Below are 23826 nucleotides of genomic sequence, written 5' to 3'. Positions count from 1 at the left end.
TTCTGTAGACGTCGGTCTGTAATCTTCCCTCTGGATCTGATGTAATAATTATGTCCAGAAAGTTCACCTTTTGTTTGTCATGAACAAATGTCAATTTAATATTCCAATTATTGGTATTCAGAAACTGCATGAAATTTACAAGTTGTAATTCAGTTCCCTGCCAAATAATGAAGACGTCATCAATATAGCGTAACCAGCACAGCACATGGTTGTCGGCGTAGGCGCCGTCACCATGCACAACCCGCCTCTCCCAGAGGCCCAGAAACAGGTTGGCATATGACGGCGCGCACGCCGCCCCCATGGCTGTGCCTTGTTTTTGAACATAAAAGGAATCTTTAAAGACAAATAAATTATGTGTGAGGATGAATTCCAATAGAACCACTATCAAATCACATAAGTAGCTGTCCCGGTTGCTCATACCAAGGAAGAAGCGGACCGCTTCAATACCATCAGAGTGTCTAATACACGTGTAGAGGGATTCCACATCTGCTGTGACCAGTAGCATACCCTCCTCCAAATATATCTCATCGATTCTTTTAAGTACCTCCGTGGTATCTTTAACGTGTGATGGTAAGCATTCCACTAGGGGTTTCAAATAAAAATCTATGAATTTGCATACTGGTTCACATAGACTGCCAATCCCTGACACTATGGGGCGACCTGGGGGATCCCCAATATCCTTATGGATTTTGGGAAGGAGGTAAAAGGTTGGGATCTTAGGGAAATCCACAGTTAGACCCTCTAATGTTTTTTTAGGGATGATCCCTTTCTCAAAGGCACTATTCAGGATTTTCATCAAATCCGAGGTGAAGGTGTTTATCGGGTTGTGGCTCAATTTACAATAAGTATCTTTGTTCCGTAGTTGGCGGAATGCTTCTTTCTCATATTGTTTGGTTGGCCAAACTACTATGTTCCCCCCCTTGTCCGCCGCCTTGAAGACCACGTCTTCAAGCGATTGAAGGGATTTCAGTGCAGCGCGCTGTGCCGCTGTTAAGTTGTCATATCTATTATTAGTGGGGATCTTTTTAAAGTCTTCCATCACAAGTTTTGTGAAGATCTCCACTTGTGGGCATAGGGACAAGGGGGGGAACCTTTTTGAACGAGGTACAATAGAACTGGGGAACCCACCTTGCTCTAAGGGGGCTTGTTCCTGTAAGAGTTCTTCCAAAGCTAATAGCGTTTCTCTTTCCAGGGGACTATCGAGACCCATATTGCTGGCATCCCTCCCATGCAATTTCCGCAGTACCAATTTCCGTGAGAAAAGGAACAAGTCCTTTACCGCTGTGAAAAAGTCAAACTTATTATTTGGAGAGAATGTGAGTCCCATATTTAAAATCTCACACTGAGTGTCAGAAAGAGTATGGGTGGACAGGTTGATTACCTCTAAGTTTCTCGCTTTTTTGCCTCCCAAGTATGGGGATGGTGATTTCCGTTTGGCTGCTTGTCTCTCCCTATTTCTCCGGGGGAAGTTTGAATTTTGTCCGGATGTTACGTCCCCATTCCACCTTGTTTCTGTAATTTCGTCATTAGAGGTTTGTGAAGACAAAGATCCAGATCTGGATCGAAGTCCAGAGCGTGTTCTGCCATTTCTCCATTTATAGACCCTGCCCTGTGAATAGTCGTTATTATCCCTCTGGAATTTTTTTGTTTTGATAGAACAAATTTCATTTTCCCATTTCTTGAAATCTAATTCCAGGTCGCTATTCAGTTTTTCTAGGGCCTCAGTAGGGAGATCTTTTTTCAGGGTCATATTTATGTCGTCTATTTCTTTCTCTATTGATTTAAGTGATGTATTATTGGACTGGATCAAAAGATCCATGTAGCCTCGCGAGCAGGTGGTGGATAGTTGTTCCCATTTGTCTCTAAAAGTTTCTTCCTCATTCTGAAGGGTGGGAAAGACCTGAATCCTCAAGCCTCTAGGAATAAGTCCCTTAATTAAATATCTTTCCAGGAAGGCTTTATTCCACCATAACTTAGTACGTTGTTTAAAAAGACTTTTCAGCCTGTTTGTTAAATCCCTCGTGTCTTTCCCTCTACTATCTAAAAACAAATTCGAATCTTCTTTGAAGACAACATTAAGTTGTGAGATCCAAGACTGATCTCGTAATCGAAAGTCCATGTTAGGCCCAGAGCCCAGTGCTGTGAAAAACACAGAAGAACAACAATTTCAATGTAAGGACTTACCAGGTTGAGTAGAGAGTTAGGCGTCACAAGCAAATAAGCAGAGCGCCCCAAAAAAAGTAACACAGCAAAACTTCATATAATCATAAAAAACTGGGAGAAAAAGAAGTCATATCGCCACAAAGGTTGAATGTAAAAATAGCAAAATTTTATTAGGACATACAATACAGAATTATAAATACAAATAAAATTCAAAGATAGATCCGAATAAAAAAGGAAAAGAGCAGGGCGGTAATTAGAAATTTGGGATATAGAGCCCACTATAAATGCAAATAATTCTAATACAAAAACACTTCCTGGTGTGAATCACACATGACAACGTCTAGATGATATATTATCTGCATACATAATATGGACTAGGAGTGACACGCAGCAGGATTTAGGAATTAAGTTATAGCACCAGATCGATCCAAGTAGCTCTGATGCCTGTTACATAACTCGAGAGTAGTGTTTAGATATCTCTATTTGTTTTTTGCCCTTGGCAGAAATAGGTACAGACAAACTGAAACAAAGTGCCAAAGTAAACCTAAAGCTGTCAAAGACGTAGTCCAATATGTTTGGTCCGTGTGAAATCACATTGTATAAAGTGTAAAAAATGTATGGTAGTGGGCTTACCCATTAGAATAAATCGAGTGAAGTCCCGCACTGCAGCCTGAAAGGTGTCGCGCCCCAACGCGCGTTTCGCCGATATGGCTTCCTCAGGGGGTAGTGTAATGTGAGGTACGATGTTGAGCCTTATATGTGGTTCCATTAATCAAAAGATGTATAGTTCCGGTGTTGGTCCTCCCGTTCTGGTCTATGGCGCATGCGCGGGAACCTGGCCAGAGCCGCGAGATCCACGTCCCCTGTTCGTCACGCTCCCACTGCGCCTGCGTGCTACCAAGGACGCGTGTCCATGGGAACAAAGCAGGCGCAGTGCGAACGTGTAGACGACAGAGGAGCGTGGCGAGGCTCCAAGGTTCAACTACGGCATTCGCAACCCCAGGACGTATGGGAATGTTCAAGTACGTATGTGAACAAGTGTGATACTAAGAGACTGTGAATATAATCAACAATTAAAAAGAAAGGAAAAATAAAATGTAGATGTTGATACGATAGGTATCGGATGAGAAAGTGGGTGTGAAAATACAAAAACAAAAAAAGAGACGATATAGCCTATACAACATAGGATAACAATAGTGATATAACGTGACCGGTATAATCAGAACCGATCATTATAACTAATAATGCAAATATATGTGAAATAGTGAATTATAATAATGAAAATAAATTAAATATTAAACAAATATATTAAATAAGTGAGACAAACAAAGAAACGAAAGGAAAGGGGGGGAGGGGGGGGAAAGGGGAAGGAGGCGAAGGACAACTGAAAAGTGAACAAAAATATTACACGTGAAAAAAGAAGATCATGGAAGGCATGAAAATACGACGCCTATAATATATATATATTATTGCGAGTAGTGAACACAAACAAAATACAAAAAAGCAAGAGACAGTGTAATAAATAATTATGACATAATGGATTGGTAAGTGTCAAAAGGTGCCAATCAATTAAAATTACAAAATACATTAAAACACATACAACATAAAGAGGTATATGATATAATATAAATCAGTGAACAGAAATTAAATGGATGAACAATTCCAATTGATAGATTCATTGTCCAGAGGGGTTGATTGATGTATCATAGATATAATTCCATGATGTTTCGACGGAACAGCGCTCAAGAAAATCGCACGATCTAAACACAATACTGCAAAAAGAGAACAGGCATTAATAACTAAATAAAAATACATAAAAACTAAAAAGGAAAAGTTAATCAAAGAGGGATTTTTAGGCAAAGTCATATTGCGTACCAACCAGGTGACCTGAATCTTACAGAAAGGCCGAGAAACTTAAATTTTCATTGAGCCCATATGGGGTCATGGTGCCCAGTGTAATGATCCACCTGCATTCTTTTTGTGCTAGTACTTTTTTGATGTCCCCCCCTCTCACACCACAATGAATACGGTCAATGCCCCTAACTCGAAACGTTTTAGGGTCACATCCATGTTTGAGTTTAAAATGTTTTGGGATGGTTTTTAGAGTTGTCAGGTCCACTACATCTCTCGCTGCGGATATGTCCCGTACATGTTCCCTTACCCTTAGTTTTAGCTGTCTGGAAGTTAGGCCCACATAGACCATAGGGCAGTCGCATGTAGCGTAGTATATCACGTGAGTGGTATTACATGAAATATACTGTAGGATTTTAAACCGTCTGTCCGTCTTTACGGAATCAAAGTGTGTGGTCCACAGGATATTGGGGCATGCTATACAGTCACCACAGGGGAAGCAACCCTGGGCGGGGCCTCTAGCCGAAAAGGGATTCTGTCGTCTAGGGACATAATGGCTCTGTATAAGGATATCCCTCAAGTTCCTGCTTCTTCTTGCAGTCATTTGGGGATATGGGGGTAGGGCTGTAGTCAATGTTGTTTCCAGCTGTAGAATGGGCCAATGTTTTACCAGGATTTCTCTCATCAATTGCCACTGATTGTTGTGAGTCGAGATAAATCTGATCACATCAGGTGTTTTTTCTTTCAGTTTTGGAGGTGGTGGGTAGAGTAATTCTCTCCGTGCCACCCTCCTAGCCCGATTATAGCCCTGTTTAATACAGCGGTGGCTATACCCTCTTTCTTTAAACCGTTCCCTTAAGTCTTGAGCCTGATTTTCGAAACTAGAGTCCGAAGAGCAGATCCGCCTCATCCTCAGAAATTGACCAACCGGGACAGCTTTGACTGTAGAATAGGTGTGTGCTGATGTGGCATGTAAAAGGGAATTAACCGACGTCTCTTTTCTGTAGACGTCGGTCTGTAATCTTCCCTCTGGATCTGATGTAATAATTATGTCCAGAAAGTTCACCTTTTGTTTGTCATGAACAAATGTCAATTTAATATTCCAATTATTGGTATTCAGAAACTGCATGAAATTTACAAGTTGTAATTCAGTTCCCTGCCAAATAATGAAGACGTCATCAATATAGCGTAACCAGCACAGCACATGGTTGTCGGCGTAGGCGCCGTCACCATGCACAACCCGCCTCTCCCAGAGGCCCAGAAACAGGTTGGCATATGACGGCGCGCACGCCGCCCCCATGGCTGTGCCTTGTTTTTGAACATAAAAGGAATCTTTAAAGACAAATAAATTATGTGTGAGGATGAATTCCAATAGAACCACTATCAAATCACATAAGTAGCTGTCCCGGTTGCTCATACCAAGGAAGAAGCGGACCGCTTCAATACCATCAGAGTGTCTAATACACGTGTAGAGGGATTCCACATCTGCTGTGACCAGTAGCATACCCTCCTCCAAATATATACCATCGATTCTTTTAAGTACCTCCGTGGTATCTTTAACGTGTGATGGTAAGCATTCCACTAGGGGTTTCAAATAAAAATCTATGAATTTGCATACTGGTTCACATAGACTGCCAATCCCTGACACTATGGGGCGACCTGGGGGATCCCCAATATCCTTATGGATTTTGGGAAGGAGGTAAAAGGTTGGGATCTTAGGGAAATCCACAGTTAGACCCTCTAATGTTTTTTTAGGGATGATCCCTTTCTCAAAGGCACTATTCAGGATTTTCATCAAATCCGAGGTGAAGGTGTTTATCGGGTTGTGGCTCAATTTACAATAAGTATCTTTGTTCCGTAGTTGGCGGAATGCTTCTTTCTCATATTGTTTGGTTGGCCAAACTACTATGTTCCCCCCCTTGTCCGCCGCCTTGAAGACCACGTCTTCAAGCGATTGAAGGGATTTCAGTGCAGCGCGCTGTGCCGCTGTTAAGTTGTCATATCTATTATTAGTGGGGATCTTTTTAAAGTCTTCCATCACAAGTTTTGTGAAGATCTCCACTTGTGGGCATAGGGACAAGGGGGGGAACCTTTTTGAACGAGGTACAATAGAACTGGGGAACCCACCTTGCTCTAAGGGGGCTTGTTCCTGTAAGAGTTCTTCCAAAGCTAATAGCGTTTCTCTTTCCAGGGGACTATCGAGACCCATATTGCTGGCATCCCTCCCATGCAATTTCCGCAGTACCAATTTCCGTGAGAAAAGGAACAAGTCCTTTACCGCTGTGAAAAAGTCAAACTTATTATTTGGAGAGAATGTGAGTCCCATATTTAAAATCTCACACTGAGTGTCAGAAAGAGTATGGGTGGACAGGTTGATTACCTCTAAGTTTCTCGCTTTTTTGCCTCCCAAGTATGGGGATGGTGATTTCCGTTTGGCTGCTTGTCTCTCCCTATTTCTCCGGGGGAAGTTTGAATTTTGTCCGGATGTTACGTCCCCATTCCACCTTGTTTCTGTAATTTCGTCATTAGAGGTTTGTGAAGACAAAGATCCAGATCTGGATCGAAGTCCAGAGCGTGTTCTGCCATTTCTCCATTTATAGACCCTGCCCTGTGAATAGTCGTTATTATCCCTCTGGAATTTTTTTGTTTTGATAGAACAAATTTCATTTTCCCATTTCTTGAAATCTAATTCCAGGTCGCTATTCAGTTTTTCTAGGGCCTCAGTAGGGAGATCTTTTTTCAGGGTCATATTTATGTCGTCTATTTCTTTCTCTATTGATTTAAGTGATGTATTATTGGACTGGATCAAAAGATCCATGTAGCCTCGCGAGCAGGTGGTGGATAGTTGTTCCCATTTGTCTCTAAAAGTTTCTTCCTCATTCTGAAGGGTGGGAAAGACCTGAATCCTCAAGCCTCTAGGAATAAGTCCCTTAATTAAATATCTTTCCAGGAAGGCTTTATTCCACCATAACTTAGTACGTTGTTTAAAAAGACTTTTCAGCCTGTTTGTTAAATCCCTCGTGTCTTTCCCTCTACTATCTAAAAACAAATTCGAATCTTCTTTGAAGACAACATTAAGTTGTGAGATCCAAGACTGATCTCGTAATCGAAAGTCCATGTTAGGCCCAGAGCCCAGTGCTGTGAAAAACACAGAAGAACAACAATTTCAATGTAAGGACTTACCAGGTTGAGTAGAGAGTTAGGCGTCACAAGCAAATAAGCAGAGCGCCCCAAAAAAAGTAACACAGCAAAACTTCATATAATCATAAAAAACTGGGAGAAAAAGAAGTCATATCGCCACAAAGGTTGAATGTAAAAATAGCAAAATTTTATTAGGACATACAATACAGAATTATAAATACAAATAAAATTCCCTATGTCCCTATGCCCACAAGTGGAGATCTTCACAAAACTTGTGATGGAAGACTTTAAAAAGATCCCCACTAATAATAGATATGACAACTTAACAGCGGCACAGCGCGCTGCACTGAAATCCCTTCAATCGCTTGAAGACGTGGTCTTCAAGGCGGCGGACAAGGGGGGGAACATAGTAGTTTGGCCAACCAAACAATATGAGAAAGAAGCATTCCGCCAACTACGGAACAAAGATACTTATTGTAAATTGAGCCACAACCCGATAAACACCTTCACCTCGGATTTGATGAAAATCCTGAATAGTGCCTTTGAGAAAGGGATCATTCCTAAAAAAACATTAGAGGGTCTAACTGTGGATTTCCCTAAGATCCCAACCTTTTACCTCCTTCCCAAAATCCATAAGGATATTGGGGATCCCCCAGGTCGCCCCATAGTGTCAGGGATTGGCAGTCTATGTGAACCAGTATGCAAATTCATAGATTTTTATTTGAAACCCCTAGTGGAATGCTTACCATCACACGTTAAAGATACCACGGAGGTACTTAAAAGAATCGATGGTATATATTTGGAGGAGGGTATGCTACTGGTCACAGCAGATGTGGAATCCCTCTACACGTGTATTAGACACTCTGATGGTATTGAAGCGGTCCGCTTCTTCCTTGGTATGAGCAACCGGGACAGCTACTTATGTGATTTGATAGTGGTTCTATTGGAATTCATCCTCACACATAATTTATTTGTCTTTAAAGATTCCTTTTATGTTCAAAAACAAGGCACAGCCATGGGGGCGGCGTGCGCGCCGTCATATGCCAACCTGTTTCTGGGCCTCTGGGAGAGGCGGGTTGTGCATGGTGACGGCGCCTACGCCGACAACCATGTGCTGTGCTGGTTACGCTATATTGATGACGTCTTCATTATTTGGCAGGGAACTGAATTACAACTTGTAAATTTCATGCAGTTTCTGAATACCAATAATTGGAATATTAAATTGACATTTGTTCATGACAAACAAAAGGTGAACTTTCTGGACATAATTATTACATCAGATCCAGAGGGAAGATTACAGACCGACGTCTACAGAAAAGAGACGTCGGTTAATTCCCTTTTACATGCCACATCAGCACACACCTATTCTACAGTCAAAGCTGTCCCGGTTGGTCAATTTCTGAGGATGAGGCGGATCTGCTCTTCGGACTCTAGTTTCGAAAATCAGGCTCAAGACTTAAGGGAACGGTTTAAAGAAAGAGGGTATAGCCACCGCTGTATTAAACAGGGCTATAATCGGGCTAGGAGGGTGGCACGGAGAGAATTACTCTACCCACCACCTCCAAAACTGAAAGAAAAAACACCTGATGTGATCAGATTTATCTCGACTCACAACAATCAGTGGCAATTGATGAGAGAAATCCTGGTAAAACATTGGCCCATTCTACAGCTGGAAACAACATTGACTACAGCCCTACCCCCATATCCCCAAATGACTGCAAGAAGAAGCAGGAACTTGAGGGATATCCTTATACAGAGCCATTATGTCCCTAGACGACAGAATCCCTTTTCGGCTAGAGGCCCCGCCCAGGGTTGCTTCCCCTGTGGTGACTGTATAGCATGCCCCAATATCCTGCGGACCACACACTTTGATTCCGTAAAGACGGACAGACGGTTTAAAATCCTACAGTATATTTCATGTAATACCACTCACGTGATATACTACGCTACATGCGACTGCCCTATGGTCTATGTGGGCCTAACTTCCAGACAGCTAAAACTAAGGGTAAGGGAACATGTACGGGACATATCCGCAGCGAGAGATGTAGTGGACCTGACAACTCTAAAAACCATCCCAAAACATTTTAAACTCAAACATGGATGTGACCCTAAAACGTTTCGAGTTAGGGGCATTGACCGTATTCATTGTGGTGTGAGAGGGGGGGACATCAAAAAAGTACTAGCACAAAAAGAATGCAGGTGGATCATTACACTGGGCACCATGACCCCATATGGGCTCAATGAAAATTTAAGTTTCTCGGCCTTTCTGTAAGATTCAGGTCACCTGGTTGGTACGCAATATGACTTTGCCTAAAAATCCCTCTTTGATTAACTTTTCCTTTTTAGTTTTTATGTATTTTTATTTAGTTATTAATGCCTGTTCTCTTTTTGCAGTATTGTGTTTAGATCGTGCGATTTTCTTGAGCGCTGTTCCGTCGAAACATCATGGAATTATATCTATGATACATCAATCAACCCCTCTGGACAATGAATCTATCAATTGGAATTGTTCATCCATTTAATTTCTGTTCACTGATTTATATTATATCATATACCTCTTTATGTTGTATGTGTTTTAATGTATTTTGTAATTTTAATTGATTGGCACCTTTTGACACTTACCAATCCATTATGTCATAATTATTTATTACACTGTCTCTTGCTTTTTTGTATTTTGTTTGTGTTCACTACTCGCAATAATATATATATATTATAGGCGTCGTATTTTCATGCCTTCCATGATCTTCTTTTTTCACGTGTAATATTTTTGTTCACTTTTCAGTTGTCCTTCGCCTCCTTCCCCTTTCCCCCCCCCTCCCCCCCCCTTTCCTTTCGTTTCTTTGTTTGTCTCACTTATTTAATATATTTGTTTAATATTTAATTTATTTTCATTATTATAATTCACTATTTCACATATATTTGCATTATTAGTTATAATGATCGGTTCTGATTATACCGGTCACGTTATATCACTATTGTTATCCTATGTTGTATAGGCTATATCGTCTCTTTTTTTGTTTTTGTATTTTCACACCCACTTTCTCATCCGATACCTATCGTATCAACATCTACATTTTATTTTTCCTTTCTTTTTAATTGTTGATTATATTCACAGTCTCTTAGTATCACACTTGTTCACATACGTACTTGAACATTCCCATACGTCCTGGGGTTGCGAATGCCGTAGTTGAACCTTGGAGCCTCGCCACGCTCCTCTGTCGTCTACACGTTCGCACTGCGCCTGCTTTGTTCCCATGGACACGCGTCCTTGGTAGCACGCAGGCGCAGTGGGAGCGTGACGAACAGGGGACGTGGATCTCGCGGCTCTGGCCAGGTTCCCGCGCATGCGCCATAGACCAGAACGGGAGGACCAACACCGGAACTATACATCTTTTGATTAATGGAACCACATATAAGGCTCAACATCGTACCTCACATTACACTACCCCCTGAGGAAGCCATATCGGCGAAACGCGCGTCGGGGCGCAACACCTTTCAGGCTGCAGTGCGGGACTTCACTCGATTTATTCTAATGGGTAAGCCCACTACCATACATTTTTTACACTTTATACAATGTGATTTCACACGGACCAAACATATTGGACTACGTCTTTGACAGCTTTAGGTTTACTTTGGCACTTTGTTTCAGTTTGTCTGTACCTATTTCTGCCAAGGGCAAAAAACAAATAGAGATATCTAAACACTACTCTCGAGTTATGTAACAGGCATCAGAGCTACTTGGATCGATCTGGTGCTATAACTTAATTCCTAAATCCTGCTGCGTGTCACTCCTAGTCCATATTATGTATGCAGATAATATATCATCTAGACGTTGTCATGTGTGATTCACACCAGGAAGTGTTTTTGTATTAGAATTATTTGCATTTATAGTGGGCTCTATATCCCAAATTTCTAATTACCGCCCTGCTCTTTTCCTTTTTTATTCGGATCTATCTTTGAATTTTATTTGTATTTATAATTCTGTATTGTATGTCCTAATAAAATTTTGCTATTTTTACATTCAACCTTTGTGGCGATATGACTTCTTTTTCTCCCAGTTTTTTATGATTATATGAAGTTTTGCTGTGTTACTTTTTTTGGGGCGCTCTGCTTATTTGCTTGTGACGCCTAACTCTCTACTCAACCTGGTAAGTCCTTACATTGAAATTGTTGTTCTTCTGTGTTTTTCACAGCACTGGGCTCTGGGCCTAACATGGACTTTCGATTACGAGATCAGTCTTGGATCTCACAACTTAATGTTGTCTTCAAAGAAGATTCGAATTTGTTTTTAGATAGTAGAGGGAAAGACACGAGGGATTTAACAAACAGGCTGAAAAGTCTTTTTAAACAACGTACTAAGTTATGGTGGAATAAAGCCTTCCTGGAAAGATATTTAATTAAGGGACTTATTCCTAGAGGCTTGAGGATTCAGGTCTTTCCCACCCTTCAGAATGAGGAAGAAACTTTTAGAGACAAATGGGAACAACTATCCACCACCTGCTCGCGAGGCTACATGGATCTTTTGATCCAGTCCAATAATACATCACTTAAATCAATAGAGAAAGAAATAGACGACATAAATATGACCCTGAAAAAAGATCTCCCTACTGAGGCCCTAGAAAAACTGAATAGCGACCTGGAATTAGATTTCAAGAAATGGGAAAATGAAATTTGTTCTATCAAAACAAAAAAATTCCAGAGGGATAATAACGACTATTCACAGGGCAGGGTCTATAAATGGAGAAATGGCAGAACACGCTCTGGACTTCGATCCAGATCTGGATCTTTGTCTTCACAAACCTCTAATGACGAAATTACAGAAACAAGGTGGAATGGGGACGTAACATCCGGACAAAATTCAAACTTCCCCCGGAGAAATAGGGAGAGACAAGCAGCCAAACGGAAATCACCATCCCCATACTTGGGAGGCAAAAAAGCGAGAAACTTAGAGGTAATCAACCTGTCCACCCATACTCTTTCTGACACTCAGTGTGAGATTTTAAATATGGGACTCACATTCTCTCCAAATAATAAGTTTGACTTTTTCACAGCGGTAAAGGACTTGTTCCTTTTCTCACGGAAATTGGTACTGCGGAAATTGCATGGGAGGGATGCCAGCAATATGGGTCTCGATAGTCCCCTGGAAAGAGAAACGCTATTAGCTTTGGAAGAACTCTTACAGGAACAAGCCCCCTTAGAGCAAGGTGGGTTCCCCAGTTCTATTGTACCTCGTTCAAAAAGGTTCCCCCCCTTGTCCCTATGCCCACAAGTGGAGATCTTCACAAAACTTGTGATGGAAGACTTTAAAAAGATCCCCACTAATAATAGATATGACAACTTAACAGCGGCACAGCGCGCTGCACTGAAATCCCTTCAATCGCTTGAAGACGTGGTCTTCAAGGCGGCGGACAAGGGGGGGAACATAGTAGTTTGGCCAACCAAACAATATGAGAAAGAAGCATTCCGCCAACTACGGAACAAAGATACTTATTGTAAATTGAGCCACAACCCGATAAACACCTTCACCTCGGATTTGATGAAAATCCTGAATAGTGCCTTTGAGAAAGGGATCATCCCTAAAAAAACATTAGAGGGTCTAACTGTGGATTTCCCTAAGATCCCAACCTTTTACCTCCTTCCCAAAATCCATAAGGATATTGGGGATCCCCCAGGTCGCCCCATAGTGTCAGGGATTGGCAGTCTATGTGAACCAGTATGCAAATTCATAGATTTTTATTTGAAACCCCTAGTGGAATGCTTACCATCACACGTTAAAGATACCACGGAGGTACTTAAAAGAATCGATGGTATATATTTGGAGGAGGGTATGCTACTGGTCACAGCAGATGTGGAATCCCTCTACACGTGTATTAGACACTCTGATGGTATTGAAGCGGTCCGCTTCTTCCTTGGTATGAGCAACCGGGACAGCTACTTATGTGATTTGATAGTGGTTCTATTGGAATTCATCCTCACACATAATTTATTTGTCTTTAAAGATTCCTTTTATGTTCAAAAACAAGGCACAGCCATGGGGGCGGCGTGCGCGCCGTCATATGCCAACCTGTTTCTGGGCCTCTGGGAGAGGCGGGTTGTGCATGGTGACGGCGCCTACGCCGACAACCATGTGCTGTGCTGGTTACGCTATATTGATGACGTCTTCATTATTTGGCAGGGAACTGAATTACAACTTGTAAATTTCATGCAGTTTCTGAATACCAATAATTGGAATATTAAATTGACATTTGTCCATGACAAACAAAAGGTGAACTTTCTGGACATAATTATTACATCAGATCCAGAGGGAAGATTACAGACCGACGTCTACAGAAAAGAGACGTCGGTTAATTCCCTTTTACATGCCACATCAGCACACACCTATTCTACAGTCAAAGCTGTCCCGGTTGGTCAATTTCTGAGGATGAGGCGGATCTGCTCTTCGGACTCTAGTTTCGAAAATCAGGCTCAAGACTTAAGGGAACGGTTTAAAGAAAGAGGGTATAGCCACCGCTGTATTAAACAGGGCTATAATCGGGCTAGGAGGGTGGCACGGAGAGAATTACTCTACCCACCACCTCCAAAACTGAAAGAAAAAACACCTGATGTGATCAGATTTATCTCGACTCACAACAATCAGTGGCAATTGATGAGAGAAATCCTGGTAAAACATTGGCCCATTCTACAGCTGGAAACAACATTGACTACAGCCCTACCCCCATATCCCCAAATGACTGCAAGAAGAAGCAGGAACTTGAGGGATATCCTTATACAGAGCCATTATGTCCCTAGACGACAGAATCCCTTTTCGGCTAGAGGCCCCGCCCAGGGTTGCTTCCCCTGTGGTGACTGTATAGCATGCCCCAGTATCCTGCGGACCACACACTTTGATTCCGTAAAGACGGACAGACGGTTTAAAATCCTACAGTATATTTCATGTAATACCACTCACGTGATATACTACGCTACATGCGACTGCCCTATGGTCTATGTGGGCCTAACTTCCAGACAGCTAAAACTAAGGGTAAGGGAACATGTACGGGACATATCCGCAGCGAGAGATGTAGTGGACCTGACAACTCTAAAAACCATCCCAAAACATTTTAAACTCAAACATGGATGTGACCCTAAAACGTTTCGAGTTAGGGGCATTGACCGTATTCATTGTGGTGTGAGAGGGGGGGACATCAAAAAAGTACTAGCACAAAAAGAATGCAGGTGGATCATTACACTGGGCACCATGACCCCATATGGGCTCAATGAAAATTTAAGTTTCTCGGCCTTTCTGTAAGATTCAGGTCACCTGGTTGGTACGCAATATGACTTTGCCTAAAAATCCCTCTTTGATTAACTTTTCCTTTTTAGTTTTTATGTATTTTTATTTAGTTATTAATGCCTGTTCTCTTTTTGCAGTATTGTGTTTAGATCGTGCGATTTTCTTGAGCGCTGTTCCGTCGAAACATCATGGAATTATATCTATGATACATCAATCAACCCCTCTGGACAATGAATCTATCAATTGGAATTGTTCATCCATTTAATTTCTGTTCACTGATTTATATTATATCATATACCTCTTTATGTTGTATGTGTTTTAATGTATTTTGTAATTTTAATTGATTGGCACCTTTTGACACTTACCAATCCATTATGTCATAATTATTTATTACACTGTCTCTTGCTTTTTTGTATTTTGTTTGTGTTTACTACTCGCAATAATATATATATATTATAGGCGTCGTATTTTCATGCCTTCCATGATCTTCTTTTTTCACGTGTAATATTTTTGTTCACTTTTCAGTTGTCCTTCGCCTCCTTCCCCTTTCCCCCCCCCCTCCCCCCCCCTTTCCTTTCGTTTCTTTGTTTGTCTCACTTATTTAATATATTTGTTTAATATTTAATTTATTTTCATTATTATAATTCACTATTTCACATATATTTGCATTATTAGTTATAATGATCGGTTCTGATTATACCGGTCACGTTATATCACTATTGTTATCCTATGTTGTATAGGCTATATCGTCTCTTTTTTTGTTTTTGTATTTTCACACCCACTTTCTCATCCGATACCTATCGTATCAACATCTACATTTTATTTTTCCTTTCTTTTTAATTGTTGATTATATTCACAGTCTCTTAGTATCACACTTGTTCACATACGTACTTGAACATTCCCATACGTCCTGGGGTTGCGAATGCCGTAGTTGAACCTTGGAGCCTCGCCACGCTCCTCTGTCGTCTACACGTTCGCACTGCGCCTGCTTTGTTCCCATGGACACGCGTCCTTGGTAGCACGCAGGCGCAGTGGGAGCGTGACGAACAGGGGACGTGGATCTCGCGGCTCTGGCCAGGTTCCCGCGCATGCGCCATAGACCAGAACGGGAGGACCAACACCGGAACTATACATCTTTTGATTAATGGAACCACATATAAGGCTCAACATCGTACCTCACATTACACTACCCCCTGAGGAAGCCATATCGGCGAAACGCGCGTCGGGGCGCAACACCTTTCAGGCTGCAGTGCGGGACTTCACTCGATTTATTCTAATGGGTAAGCCCACTACCATACATTTTTTACACTTTATACAATGTGATTTCACACGGACCAAACATATTGGACTACGTCTTTGACAGCTTTAGGTTTACTTTGGCACTTTGTTTCAGTTTGTCTGTACCTATTTCTGCCAAGGGCAAAAAACAAATAGAGATATCTAAACACTACTCTCGAGTTATGTAACAGGCATCAGAGCTACTTGGATCGATCTGGTGCTATAACTTAATTCCTAAATCCTGCTGCGTGTCACTCCTAGTCCATATTATGTATGCAGATAATATATCATCTAGACGTTGTCATGTGTGATTCACACCAGGAAGTGTTTTTGTATTAGAATTATTTGCATTTATAGTGGGCTCTATATCCCAAATTTCTAATTACCGCCCTGCTCTTTTCCTTTTTTATTCGGATCTATCTTTGAATTTTATTTGTATTTATAATTCTGTATTGTATGTCCTAATAAAATTTTGCTATTTTTACATTCAACCTTTGTGGCGATATGACTTCTTTTTCTCCCAGTTTTTTATGATTATATGAAGTTTTGCTGTGTTACTTTTTTTGGGGCGCTCTGCTTATTTGCTTGTGACGCCTAACTCTCTACTCAACCTGGTAAGTCCTTACATTGAAATTAATATAGGTCTGTGCGACACGCGTGAAAATCACGCGCGTTGCATGGACGTATATCCCGTTCGTCTGAATAAGCCCTCACAGCGAGTTTTGCATTTCAGCTTCTTCAAATTCAAACGAGACCTGGATCGCAGCTCTGTGACAAAGCCTGAGGTAAAGCAGGTACAAGTGGAAGCTGAATATATTTGCCGCTTTCACTTCAGCTTATGTGGAAGAGGGGCAGAAGCTGCGGGGAACATTCTGGCAGCGTGCAGGGAAAGGAGGACAAGCTGTTTATTCACTTCACGACCCAGACGTCCGGATCGTGGTTTCAAATAAGTCGCACAAAGCCGGTTCGGATCCCCTCATAGCCCTGGTCTGTATGCCTCCTTACAATTTGACTTGGTTTTTGTCTAATGCTTTACCATTTATTGGATGATTCTTTGTCCATATTCATTTGAGTTATAGCCTACCAGTCTCCTTTTTGCACTAGTCGCGCTTTATTCTTATGAGGTTTTAGGACCCGGTCTGTGTGAGGATCCATATCTAATGTGACCGTTTATGTATTGTTTTAATTGTATGGTCTTCTAATAAAGAATTGTATATTTTCGTGATAAATAGTTTGTGTGTGATTTTCTGCATAGGTGTCCTTATCTTATAGTCACACAGTTCAAGATAGTTTGCTATATGCATATACTAGCCCAATCGTCTTAGTAGGTGTTATGTGTTTACACTATGTGGTCAGTTTGTGTTTTTTTGTTGTGATTTTTGCAAAATCTAGGAAAATTTAGCGGTTTTGCTGCAACTTTTTGAAAAAAAAACAAAAAACACTTCAAAAAATGCACCTTGACCACACGGTGTGAACACAAACTTATAAATGATATACCTATATAATCCCTAGTTTAATTTGCATGCAAAAATTGGTTGGCACATCCTGTGGGTTTGGCATGGTTTTGACATTTCTTTAACACACGTACCTATGTAGGTGGACAAGTATGGTATGTATGAACTCCTCACATCTTAGGGTATGTGCACACACAAACTCAAAAACATCTGAAAATACAGAGCTGTTTTCAAGGTTTTTATTCAAAGTCGCGTTTTTCACAGAGTTTTTTACGGCCATTTTTTGGAGCTGTTTTTCTATAAAGTCAATGAAAAACGGCTCCAAAAACGACTCAAGAAGTGACATGCACTTCTTTTTCGCAGCCGTTTTTTAACACTGACGTTTTTTCTGCCTTTTTTTCACCCGTTTATGGCCTAAAATAAGCCGTGTGAACATACCCTTACAGTTCTTTGCAGAGAACATTTTGTTTATATGTGAGTTTTATGCGCAAATTGATGTTTTAATGCTTTTTTTTTTTTTAAATTCGGCTTGTTAGGCCCTGTTCACAAAACAGCCTAAATTGCCTCCCATTGATTTCGAACGCTCGCGGGAGAAAGAATCGACATGCCTTTTCTTCTGCCGTTTCCATCTCTGACCTCCCTTTGAGATCAATGGGAGGCAGAGAAAGTGTTTTTCGCTGCGTTTTTTGCGTGCAGCGCTCAATGGCTGCGGCCAAGAAACACCGCAAAAAATGCGGCAAACAGCATGCAGGCAGGTCAAAACCAGACGGCATTTTGGGGCAGATATTTCTGCCTGCAAAAAAACTCAGTGTGAACAAGGCCTTAAAAAAGTTGGACATGACTGCCACTCAGTACGTCAAGACAGTTGCAATTGTCAGGTTGTCTACTTTCAGGAAATATATAAGATTTGGGGTTGCACTCACTTTTTGAGGTGTGTAATCCCTGTATTTTATTGGTTGTTACTATTTAAATTTCAAGCTTAAAACCAGAATTTTCGTCTCTTCAATTCTGGTGGTTTTATGAAGATTTGTGCATGTAGACATAGGCATAAATGGTATATGTGAACTCTGCACATATTGATCTTTTCTTTTTAGGATCAGGTCACACTTTTTGCCACAAATATAAATGTTTATGCATTTTTTATGAAAAATTGCACTTTGACACAAAATTGCATGATGGTGCCTGTGTTTTAAAGTGCTAAGTGGCATTTTGAGAATATATGACAGGTGCCTTCTTTCAGAAAATTTATAGGTATGAGAGTTTAGTATAATTTTTCTATTTTGTAACTTTTTTATTTAAACACGTCAAAGTATAGAAATCGTCCTGGCTACCAGAGGTGCAAAATGTCCAAAGACCACCTAGCAGCAAAAGGGTTAAAGGGGTCTTCTTACCTTTGTCAGTTATGACATATCGCTCTATAGTGGCGATGTGCATAAAAAAGATTGAATGGGTCATAGATTTTTCATTCTGGGGATCATTTCCATAATCAGTGAGGCATAGCATATAATAGCGATATGCCATCAATTATTACAGTGTGAAAAGATGAGCAATTGCGCTGTTTAAAAAAAAACAAACATAACCATATTGGGTGACAAGATTCTTTAAAATCCTGTTCCGTAAAGTAACATCTGTCTTCTGCGGTAACATATAGATGGTACATGTGAATGCTTTTGGTAAACCGGAAACCGCTTCGGAATCAGCACCAAAAAACGGCCAAAATTGCCCCCCATTGATTTCAATGGATGGCAGAAGCGTTTTTTTTCCCAGGCGGCTTTTGGCCGCTTGTGGGGAAAAAAAGCGGCATGTCTTTTCTTGCCGCGGTTCCAGCTCTGATCTCCCATTGAAATCAACGGGAGGCAGAAAAAACCTGCGGTGCTCGTTTCTGAGTGTTTTTCTTGGTGTTTTTTGCCCATGGTCCTTGCATTAGCTGCAATGGCCGCGGGCGAAAAACATTGGGAAAACCACAGCAAAAAAGCGCAGACAGGTCAAAATCTGCCTTCATATTTTTTCTGCCTGTGTGAACAGGGCCTTACAGTGATACCATTTGACCAGGACAAGAATAAAATATCTGAGAGCCTTCATTTCAGCATTTATTTATTTTTAAAAATCCTCTTATATTTCAGCCTTATCTCTATTTTTCCAACAGGTTTCCTACAAGATTTTTGTTCTTAGCAATATCATTAAGATTAAGATTTAAAGTGCTAATGTAAATGCCAACCAATTCCCTGCCTCCCCACACACATACTTCCCTTTGCCAAATTCATTACCTTTTTCTTAGTTTGAGGTGATAACTTATGAAAAATTTATAAGTAAAAACTAGGTTATGGAAGTATTGAAAGCCATCACTCCTATGATTAGATCACATCTCTCTAAGGAACACCAGTAAATGTTGTAAGGAGCTTCAACTTGCATTTAGCATTTTTTTAATCCATCGTCATTTTGCTGGATGAATAATTATAAAAGTTTTGTTAGAATCTGCAGATGACTCTCATAATATAAGCAGCACATACTGCAAAACCACAGAACATATCGGAAATAGAAAAATGGGGTATTCTTGACTGCTGGCACATGCTAATTTGGTCTGGTGGAACATGATGAGGGAAGACCAGTCTGTGTTAGGCTGGATTCACACGAGCATGTTCGCTCCGTAATGGACGGAACGTATTTCGGCCGCAAGTTCCTGACCGAACACACTGCAGGGAGCCGGGCTCCTAGCATCATAGTTATGTACGACGCTAGGAGTCCCTGCCTCCCTGCCTCCTAGCGTCTACTGTCCCTTACTGAATACATGATTACAGTATGGGACAGTTTTCCCGCAGCGAGGCAGGGACTCCTAGCATCGTACATAAGTATGATGCTAGGAGCCCGGCTCTCTGCACTGTGTTCGGTCCGGGACTTGCAGCTGAAATACGTTCCGTCCTTTACAGACCGAACATGTTCGTGTGAATCCAGCCTTACTCAGAGCATCGGATTTTTAAAGGGCATCGGCGCTCATGACAAAGACTTTGTTACGATCTGGTTCCTACGATACTCACACTAAGAACTGAAAAGGTGGCACAATTTCACCCAAAGCACCCCCCTTTCCCATATCTTTGCTAAGGCCCCATGCTCCATTATCTGTGAAAGATATTTTGACACCTCATTCCAATAAGATGCAATATATGGACAAATCCAGATCATATGCCAGAAATCGGCGACCTCCTGGTGACGCTTCGGACACTCCGTGGTCGGGACGGCCCCCATTCTGTGTAGACGTGTCGATGTTAAGTAGGCACGGTGGGTAATATATAACCGGGTAAGTCTATTGTTAGCTGCCGGCGAGACTAGCAAGTGTGAGGATTGTATATTCTCCCAATCATCGTCAGAAATATGAGGTATAACCTCTAACCAGCCTGCTTTAACAGGGGGAATGTGTTTAGAGCAAGTTTTTTGCGTGAGGGACATACAAAGAGAGGATACCCGCTCCATTCAGTCTCCATCCGAGAACATTGCTATAATCTCGAGTGTTTGTAAGTAGTGATGGGGATACCCCGGAAATTGTGCATTGAGGGCATGTCGGAGTTGCAGATATCGTTAAAAGGCACAAAGTCTCGAATATGACTTGTAATTGTTCAAAAGTTAACCATAGATTGTCTTCTATCAAGTGCGCTAGATGTGAGATTCCGATATTTTCCCAAAATTTCACTCTGAAGTTGATTTAGCTCTTGAAGCAGGGGGTTGTGCCATAAGGGCTAGGACCCAGTTTAACACTTTACGGGTATCTTGTAGATGTCTCTGTTTGAAATTCTTCTGTGTCTAAAGTTCACCTAAACTTTAAATATAAAAACATATTCTGAACTATTTTAGTAGGACCCTGTCTGATATACCTAAAAAAAAATTCCAAATAGAAGTTTTTGGAGAGTATATTTCTGAATAGAAACCTCATAATGCTAATGGATTTTACCCTTTTATAAACCATGAAGAACAGACATAAAAGAGGAATTATCATTGCTGGTAGAAGGTGACAGTCCGGGGGACACATAAGTGACATTGGATGTATCCGCATCAAGCTCCAAGCCTAAAAAGTATTTTTGCTGTCAATCTTATCAGATTACACATCACACAGAGAGTGAATTATTATCCTGAGCTTTATATCATAGCTCAATCATGTCCATAGACCAGCAATCAATTCAAAACAACTTTGCTTTTTGCTTTTTTTTTTCCTCTTGCACTTCTCTCGCCATGAAATAATAGAACACAGGGGGAAGTATAGCAATTTGCTTGCCGTACACTGCCCACTTTCAATCTAACTCTTTTTGACATTCGAAAATTGGAAGTCCATAAAACATATTGTGTTTAGAATGGATTTTGTATGTTGTAAGTACATACATGAAATTACATGCAGAAAAAGGAATCAATTTTTCAAAAATACATGTGGGTTGAATTCTTCGTTTGTCAATACAAAGCGGCCGCCAGCAATGACTTACTGCATCGGCTTCAATGGAAAGGCAGCCACACTTATACATTAAAGTCTATGGGAGTAGTGGAAAGAGCCGAAAAATTTCACCTCGGGTCTTTCCATATATCTAATAGAATTCAATAGAGAGAGTCGCTAACAAACACAGCAACCTTCTAATAGAAGTTGATGCAGCTGGCAACCTCAGCAAACGGAGGTCAGGAGGGGTCCCAGGTAGGCATTTATGGAAATGCGTGGGATGGAATAACCCCTTTGGGGGTCTGTAAGAGTGGTTCCCGTTCTGGTGGACTCAAGACGTCATGTAATACTACATTTCCCATGCTGCAGCTACAAGGGAAATGTCTGGCTTTTTCCAGCGTCCCCCAGAAAAATTATTTCAATTTGCCGATAATTTAATGGACGGCAAGGATTTGTTGATGCTAGGATACAATAGAGGTTTTTTTCACAGGTAAGCTCCATCTTTGGAGCCAGTCTAAAAAACTCCTTAGGCAATTTCATAAATATTAACACCAAATATAATTGTATTATTACAATAAATTAACTGTATGCTGCAGAACTCTCAGTAGAATATACACTGTTTTATTATAACCTGTACTCTTGACTGCATTCACAGATTACAGGCTGCTGTAAACTTTATCCTGCTGCATGAGATTTGCCAGGGTCTTAAAAGAGTGCTGATATCTTGTAGGTTGCAGACCCAAAGTCGCCTGTGGCCTACGAGAGTGTCCTTAGGACACGATAGTTTAAAGTGGCTCTTGCCAGGAATCTAGGGCACCAGGCAAAAGATCTGAGACATGTGCCCTGCATGCCCGTAGGAGCTGTGTACACAAAACTGTAGGATCATTTTAATAAAGCCTATTTGCAGAGTTGCTACCTGTTTTACTTTAGACAAAATTGAACAAAGCCTTTACACATCCAAAGAATCCGGCCAGCACCAAATGTATTATATTAATAGCGCTATTTGTACAACACATTTGTTTTAGATGCAATGGTTTGATCTGCAACATATTTTTAACTTGCCATTTACGGGTTTGTCCACATGTAACGGATTTGCTGCAGAACATGTCCACAGCATTTACATCAACTAGCAGACAATCCGCTGCGGAAAATCCACACCATTTCATGCTATTTTTTTTGCTGCGTTTTTTTCAAGGGCAGTGTGATGGTGATATTTCTTCTTCCTGTGATGTCATTCCACCCCGTTTCCGCCGCAAATTACGCAGTACATCATAAAAACGCTGGAAATTAATCCAATTTCCGCACCAGGAGTTGACATGCTGTAAAAGTAAAATTACGCACTGCAGGGGAATTTCTGGACTGAATTTTTCCGCAGCGTGTGGATGACATTTGCTAAATAACAACCACTTCATTGCTACTGTATTCCTCTGCGAATTTTCTGTCCGCAATTCCGGATGGAAAATATGCAGCAATTCCGTTATGTGTGGACAAGCCCAACCACTTGAGAAATCTGTCTCAACTTGACTGGAGGGAAAACATTACAATGGGTCTGACCTGTTATAAATGTATGCCATTGTGGAGTAAATATCCATAAAATGCTATGAATATGCCAAAGAGGAGTAATCTTAACAAAACATAAATATGGGACGTTTCCATTGACATATTGTAGTATTTTTTTGTGTTATAGATGGGTTGATACATGAAGATAAGGCAGCAGCGTACATAGAATAGAGAGGACCCATAGCAAGGATCAAGCTGGGTTCATTTAATGGTGCAGATTTTTGCCACCCAGGACAGAAGGGCTTGATGTTTATTTCCCCCTTCATACCCTTTCCGTGACCCTTGGGCCAATTTCTCACCCCATTGTTTGCTAACAATTTAATTCCTTTGTAGAAGGGAGTTTTGCACAGGTACTTGCCGCCCAATAGCAAAGGGAGGGGGGGAACCCTATCGACAAGAGGGGACCCTATCAACAATGGCACCACAGCAGCCACATGGTCTGACCCTATAGTATATACGCCCGTGATATGGGGAAAAAAAAGTAACTTCAATGTCAATATACGTACTCAAAATTCCAATGAAATATTATAGATCTATTTATAAATAATTTAACACTTTCTTTATGCTCAATGCTACAAGGTTTATAATTCTTGTAAAGTCGACATCTTTCAGCTCCTCTTATTTAAAATTCTTATCCACGGTTTTTCCTTCGGTTAAAGGCTGAGAATGTGAGCATTGTTTGATTAAGACAC

The 23826-nt window shown here is 41.0% G+C and overlaps 1 long non-coding RNA gene across 1 annotated transcript in view; it reads left to right on the top strand.

The window, feature by feature from the left end:
- LOC142658775 (uncharacterized) overlaps nucleotides 1-23826 on the top strand; it is a 322308-nt gene that overhangs the window by 285492 nt on the left and 12990 nt on the right. The gene's annotated exons all lie outside the window — the stretch shown is intronic.

This window comes from Rhinoderma darwinii, chromosome 8 (genome assembly GCF_050947455.1).
Source record: "Rhinoderma darwinii isolate aRhiDar2 chromosome 8, aRhiDar2.hap1, whole genome shotgun sequence".
NCBI classification, from domain to species: domain Eukaryota; kingdom Metazoa; phylum Chordata; class Amphibia; order Anura; family Rhinodermatidae; genus Rhinoderma; species Rhinoderma darwinii.
The sequence above is the reverse complement of the archived record's forward strand: the minus strand, read 5'-3'. Positions and strand labels throughout refer to the sequence as shown.